This window comes from Homarus americanus, unplaced genomic scaffold, assembly GCF_018991925.1.
Source record: "Homarus americanus isolate GMGI-L3 unplaced genomic scaffold, GMGI_Hamer_2.0 scaffold16754, whole genome shotgun sequence".
NCBI classification, from domain to species: domain Eukaryota; kingdom Metazoa; phylum Arthropoda; class Malacostraca; order Decapoda; family Nephropidae; genus Homarus; species Homarus americanus.
In genome coordinates this window covers 102,501-109,553 of record NW_024747040.1, presented here as the reverse complement: position 1 = coordinate 109,553, position 7,053 = coordinate 102,501, and the positions used below count along the sequence as shown (strand labels likewise).

Below are 7,053 nucleotides of genomic sequence, written 5' to 3'. Positions count from 1 at the left end.
GATCTGTCACACCTCCTAGGGTGCACAGCCCATAAACATGTGTTCTGTCACACCTCCTAGGGTGCACAGCCCATAAACATGTGTTCTGTCACACCTCCTAGGGTGCACAGCCCATAAACATGTGTTCTGTCACACCTCCTAGGGTGTACAGCCCATAAACATGTGTTCTGTCACACCTCCTAGGGTGTACAGCCCATAAACATGTGTTCTGTCACACCTCCTAGGGTGTACAGCCCATAAACATGTGTTCTGTCACACCTCTAGGGTGCACAGCCCATAAACATGTGTTCTGTCACACCTCCTAGGGTGCACAGCCCATAAACATGTGTTGTCACACCTCATAGGGTACAGCCCATAAACTACAGACTCAACCCTCAGTGTGTGGTAGGCTGTTTAGTTAATGACCTGTTGAAGTGTGGTTACTGTCCAGTCACCAGACTCAAGAGAGTTCAGCCCAGTTCACAGCCCGACACGATGCCCTAAAGTGAGACCAGCTCTCCGGGCTGTACCTCTCTCTAATTATATCAGCTAATTACAAGCAAATATCTAATGCTCATTAGTCTGTCAATACCAAATAATTGTACAGACATTACTACCCAATATAACTATTAAATCAGCATGTGTGTTTACATTAAACCAAGGAACAACGAGTGAAGAGAACATTACCTGTGTGTCTTGCTTAACTTACAAGCCAAGATAATTACAAGTACAACTCAGGACAGCTGTGACGATTTAAACTATCTACGACTGTATCAAAGGTGACATGACGTGAGATGACCCTATATCTCACTCAGCTGTATCAAAGGTGACATGACGTGAGATGACCCTATATCTCACTCAGCTGTATCAAAGGTGACATGACGTGAGATGACCCTATATCTCACTCAGCTGCATCAAAGGTGACATGATGTGAGATGACCCTATATCTCACTCAGCTGCATCAAAGGTGACATGACGTGAGATGACCCTATATCTCACTCAGCTGCATCAAAGGTAACATGACGTGAGATGACCCTATATCTCACTCGGCTGCATCAAAGGTGACATGACATGAGATGACCCGATATCTCACTCAGCTGTATCAAAGGTGAGATGACCCTATATTTCACTCAGCTGCATCAAAGGTGACATGACATGAGATGACCCTATATTACACTCAGCTGTATCAAAGGTGACATGACGTGAGATGACCCTATATCTCACTCAGCTGTATCAAAGGTGACATGACGTGAGATGACCCTATATCTCACTCAGCTGTATCAAAGGTACCAGCGACTAACCTACACTCATTCAGGCAAGTGTTAACAAGTGAGATAGTTTGGTATCTTACCACAGCTAAAACAATATAGACAATGCAGGTATACAGTTCACCATGTATATAGACAACACAGGTATACAGTTCAGTATATATTGTGGAAAATGTATAATTCCATGTAATAATTGTGAATTGTAAATAAAACCTGGTAACAACCTGCCCCATGGAGCCTTGAAGCAACTATCCTCATTTACTCAGTGAGCATTATAGAGGAACAGTCCTTAGTATTCCTGACCTGCATCTGATAATGGCTGAACCACATCATCAAGGTCAAAAGTAAGGAATAAAAAATGGCTTTGTTATAAACCATCAAGTGCCGTTGAGGACGTCTGTGTTGTGACCTTCTGAATACTGCCAAGTTAAACCTTTTAAGGAAGGTCTTCACTCCCTGCAGTAGTTTGTAACAGGTGGGTCAGACGTGCACAGTACCAGACTCACACCACCGACTTAACACCAAAATATTTATCATTGTCACCTCAGAGATCCACTACATCTTCACACAATAATAATTCTTGGCTTTTACACAATAAAGGGAAGATGGAGTGGCAAGAGAAGGCCGCCTTATAGTTGTGTATGATCAAGACTCATTCATCAGTGGCATAGAAGCTCACTATGGCCGAGTCAACATTAAATTAGGATTCACCTTTGTAGCGACGTCGTAACTACCGGTAATGAGTCGTTCGGGCAGTTGGTCTGCTAATACTGTACAGTATAGGAGGAAACTGTAGTATTGTACCTGGAGAAAACCTGCCATGTTTGGTAGTGAGGGTAACATCTGTCCCAGGCTGGGGAATGAACCCAGTAATGCACCACTAAAGATATACAACCTCCTGGTATATCTGAGAGACAATCACCAGTGTTTTGGTAAAAAAACAATAAACAATATTTTCTTGGTTCTAAAGTAGTCTAGTTGCTGAATATATTGGACATTTTCCTGCAAATATTTGTATTCCAGGTATTAATCACATGCATTGTCAACTGTCTATCATGGTTAGTACAGTAGTTCTGTCTACAGTACATATAAGACAGATATACTGTAGACAGATGGACAGAAAGATGTAGAGAGATATACCATATTTCCCACCACATAAGACATATTTTTAACCTAACAAATGTCTCCATAATTCACCCTACATCATATATAACTGTATACATATACACCAGGCCAAGCCATGTTGTTGTTATTTGTCGACTCGTAGTTTTGGGTAGATATACGTAGTTTTATTCACTCTTTTAGCAGTTACATGCACACACAAGCTTTCTTAGATTTAGTTAAAAAATTATTATCAAAAGGTAAAAAAACACACAATAAACTTTTATTACGTCGGCAGGAGTCAGCCCACGAGGGGGGAGCACACCCGTCTCCCACATCTTTAGTGAAACAGTTGTCAAATGGCATGCAGTATTTTTTCCTTCCTCTTATTTATTATCATTATTTTTATTCATTCCTCACATTGGTGAGGGTCAACTGTACTGTACAGGTGATGGAACACATTGCAATTTTTCTCATTTAAATATTTGTTCCTTTTATAAAAGCTTAGTTTAGGTGAACTTTCTTGAGACTATAAACCTTTCATGCTATATCTGTGGTTGCCTTTAATATGGTGAGAAATACAGTACAGTAGTATAGATAGATAGCCTGAAAGTTAGACAGAAAGATAGAACAAAATCATCATCACCATCCAAATCATACAGCCATTTTGCACACCATCTCTTGCAGTCTGTCTTGTCAGGTTCTAAGATCATTTCTTACAATCTCTCCCCATGTCATTCTTGGCCACCTACCACTGGCTCTCCTCGTTACCACATTTAGAGTCATGCACCACTTAACCCAGCTGGTCTCATCCATTCTCTCCCCACTCCCAATCTCAGTCTACTTATACGTAAATCTTGGCCGATACTCTCAATACCCAGCCGTCCTCTTAGCTCTGAACGGTGATTCTTATCTTTCAGCGTCAAGGTACACATCCACCTCACCATTCTCGTTTCAGCTCACTCAAGACTGCATGTGTCAACCTTTTTAACTGCCCATGTTTCACGGATATATAACACCATACTTCTCACACCAGTTGTATACATTCTTCCTTTCATGTGATGGGAAAGTCCTCGTGCTGACAATAAAGACAACAGTTCCCTAAACTTCCTCCAGCCATTTCTATCTTTTGAAAATGAACAGCACCCCATCCAGCACTGATCATGTCACCCAGGCAGCAGAACTCATCTATGACTCACAACACAGCAGCCTTCAGCACCCTCTCCAGCACTGATCATGTCACCCAGGCAGCAGAACTCATCTATGACTCAAAACACAGCAGCCTTCAGCACCCTCTCCAGCACTGATCATGTCACCCAGACAGCAGAACTCATCCATGACTCACAACACAGCAAGCCTTCAGCACCCCCTCCAGCACTGATCACGTCACCCAGGCAGCCGAACTCATCCACACAGTCCAGGGATAATCTTCAGTGTTGAGTTTCTTCAGTCTTGCTGTAGACACATATTTACCTGCACATACACAACACTTACAGTCAGCAACATCCAGCAGTCTGCCATCCACTCCACTGTACCTCTTGTGTACTTACCTTCTTCACTCACTGTACCTCTTGTGTACCCACCTTCCTCACTCACTGTACCTCTTGTGTACCCACCTTCCTCACTCACTGTACCTCTTGTATACCCACCTTCCTCACTCACTGTACCTCTTGTGTACCCACCTTCCTCACTCACTGTACCTCTTGTATACCCACCTTCCTCACTCACTGTACCTCTTGTGTACCCACCTTCCTCACTCACTGTACCTCTTGTGTACCCACCTTCCTCACTCACTGTACCTCTTGTGTACCCACCTTCCTCACTCACTGTCAATATCTTTCTTACTCATAGCATAGATATAGATAAGGCAGATACTTGCATAGACAAAGACAGTCTGACAGTTGATATAGATACCAAACAGACAGACTGACTGACATACAGGTATTGAACGACTGATAGAAAGATATAGAGAAACAGATACATAAAGATAGACAGTTAGACAGATAGTTAGACAGACATAAAGACATACCTGTAACAGCAGTGTTTCCATGATCCAGTTAATTTCTCAAGGGTTTAGTCGTTACTCATCTGTAACAAACAAACAAAAACATTTAATATACTCAACAGTTTATGATAAAAATATGTCTATAAATTAGCAAGGCGAAAACAGCATAAGCCACAGCATATAGTTGGCCCTGGGATCAACAGATGGAGGTAGTGTGCAAGGTGCGGGCGTCACTATCACCTGTGTGCCGTATGCACATGTACAAAAACAGATCACCCTGAGCTTGTGTTTAACGTTTGCATGTTGTTATATATCATTAATCATATAGAATTTACTGTGTGATATTGTATGTGTGTATGTGTGTGTGCATGTGTACACATTAAAAAAGTCAAGGCAAAGACGTCAAGGTAATATTACCTTGACGTTCTTTATGCACACACACACACACACACACAGAAAAGGGCCTGCAGAATCATGCTCGGCGCAGAATACTCCGGCTACACCAACGCTCTCTCCACCCTGGAAATGCCATCCCTCAGTGACCTCCACCACCAAGCACTGGAAAGGCTTGGCAGCCAACTAATGCACCACCCTCGTCACCGCCACCTCCTGCCACCGGCAGCCCCCCACCCACCTCGCGCAGTCCGTCAATACAACAAAATTCAGCCCATAAGAGCCCGCACCGATAGATATAAGAAAAGCACCATCCCATCTATTGTTAAAATAATAAACAACTCCTGATTTATGTACTGTACAGCCCTGTAAATATATTCAATGCATATTATATCATTATGTCTAAATCAAATGTAAGTCTGTATATTTTCAGCCACCGGCTGCAACTATTAATAAACCGTTTATTATCATTATTATTATTATTATTATTATTATTATTATTATTATTATTATATTTATTATATATAAATAAATATATATATATATATATATATATATATATATATATATATCCACAATGAAAACGTGGATAAGATAAATCTTGATAAAAATCACACAAGAAAAAGGGAAACAATAGAGCACCTTAGCTTTCGTCTTTATCCAAGACATCTTCAGAGGCAACTGAATTACAAGGACCAAGATGCTTAAGTACACAGGGTGACCTTATTAAACATGAGGTCAGGTCATAAACATGACATCCACTGATCCACACACCAACACCACCACACACACAAAGGAGCTTAAAAGAAAGGGCAACGTAACTAGTCATGTTAAGTCAGGTCAAAAATATGGGACCCACTAATCATCTATCCTACATTTAACTTGAATGTTTTCAAAGCATTTTTAACCTTGGGCCACTGACAAATAAATTTATGTAACATATTATCAGTTTTGTACTGACCATCACTAAGGTTTATAGAATTCAATTCTCTAATCAAACTTACTTCAACCAGAAGCCTTTCTGTGACACATGATGATTTATACACTTCTAAGCTGTAGATCCACAATGAAAACGTGGATAATAAGATAAATATTGATAAATCACACAGGAAAAAGGGAAACATTGGAGCACCTTAGCTTTTGTCTTTTCGTCTTCATTCTGAAGATGTCTTGAATAAAGACGAAAGCTAAGGTGCTCCATTGTTTCCCTGTTTCCTGTGTGATTTTATCAATATATATATATATATATATATATATATATATATATATATATATATATATATATATATATATATATATATATATATATATATATATATATATATATATATATATATATATATATATATATATATATATATATATATATATATATATATATATATATACTATACCTCTATACCTATACTATATATATATATATATATATATATATATATATATATATATATATATATATATATATATATATATATATATACCATATATATATATATATATATATATATATATATTTGCTATATATATATATTATATATATATATATATATATATAATATATATATACCGCAATATATATTTATATATATATATATATATATATATATATATATATATACCTTTATATATATATATATATATATATACAGTGGTCCTAGGTTATGAGCCTGGAGTTAACTTGAGATTTTGGTTAGCAGTTACCTCCCATATGATTCTTAACTTTTGGTTAACGAGCAATCCCTGGAGTTAGCGAGGTTTCTTACAAGCCGACCTCAACAAGTTTTGGCTTTGCATGGCAGTCAACCAGCTTTAGTATTGAAGATCCGTAATACATTAGTTCTAGGGCTTAAATTCCTACCTAACTATTTTAGTAAATATCAAAGTTTATACTATTCAATAATCTTAAAGTTTAATATTAAATTTTTAGTCATTTTAACAATTATTGAACATAATTGAAGGTAAAAGTGACTAGTTTAATGCGGCGCCATCCAGCCTTTTAACACAGCAAACAAAGGCGTTAGTCTCTACTCTGTTTTCACAAATTGGAGGTAACATCTTGCTTGAGACTCTCTTCAACTAGCGCTTTTTCTCTGTGTTTCCAAGCAAAATTATTGGCCATTTTGAAATTTATTTTACATATTGACAATATATAGCGCTGATGCAGTGTTATTTTAAAAAGAAAATATTCTTTATTTACAACAGTTTAACTTTAAAAACGTGTTGACATTGTTTGAATCAACATGGGGCCTAGAGATCAAAATAGATTTCAATCCAAACCAAGCAGGGAAATCATAAAAGAAATATGAA

At 38.1% G+C, this 7,053-nt stretch overlaps 1 protein-coding gene across 6 annotated transcripts in view; it reads right to left on the bottom strand.

Annotated features, from left to right (window-relative positions):
- Window positions 1–4,376: 4,376 nt before the first annotated feature.
- The window catches only part of LOC121879466 (NF-kappa-B inhibitor-interacting Ras-like protein 2), a 35,027-nt gene continuing 32,350 nt past the window's right edge, over window positions 4,377–7,053 (bottom strand). For all 6 annotated transcript variants that reach the window (XR_006091341.1, XR_006091342.1, XR_006091339.1 and 3 more), the window contains one exon: window positions 4,377–4,436. The gene's annotated coding sequence lies outside the window, so the exon portion shown is untranslated. The remainder of the gene's footprint in view (window positions 4,437–7,053) is intronic.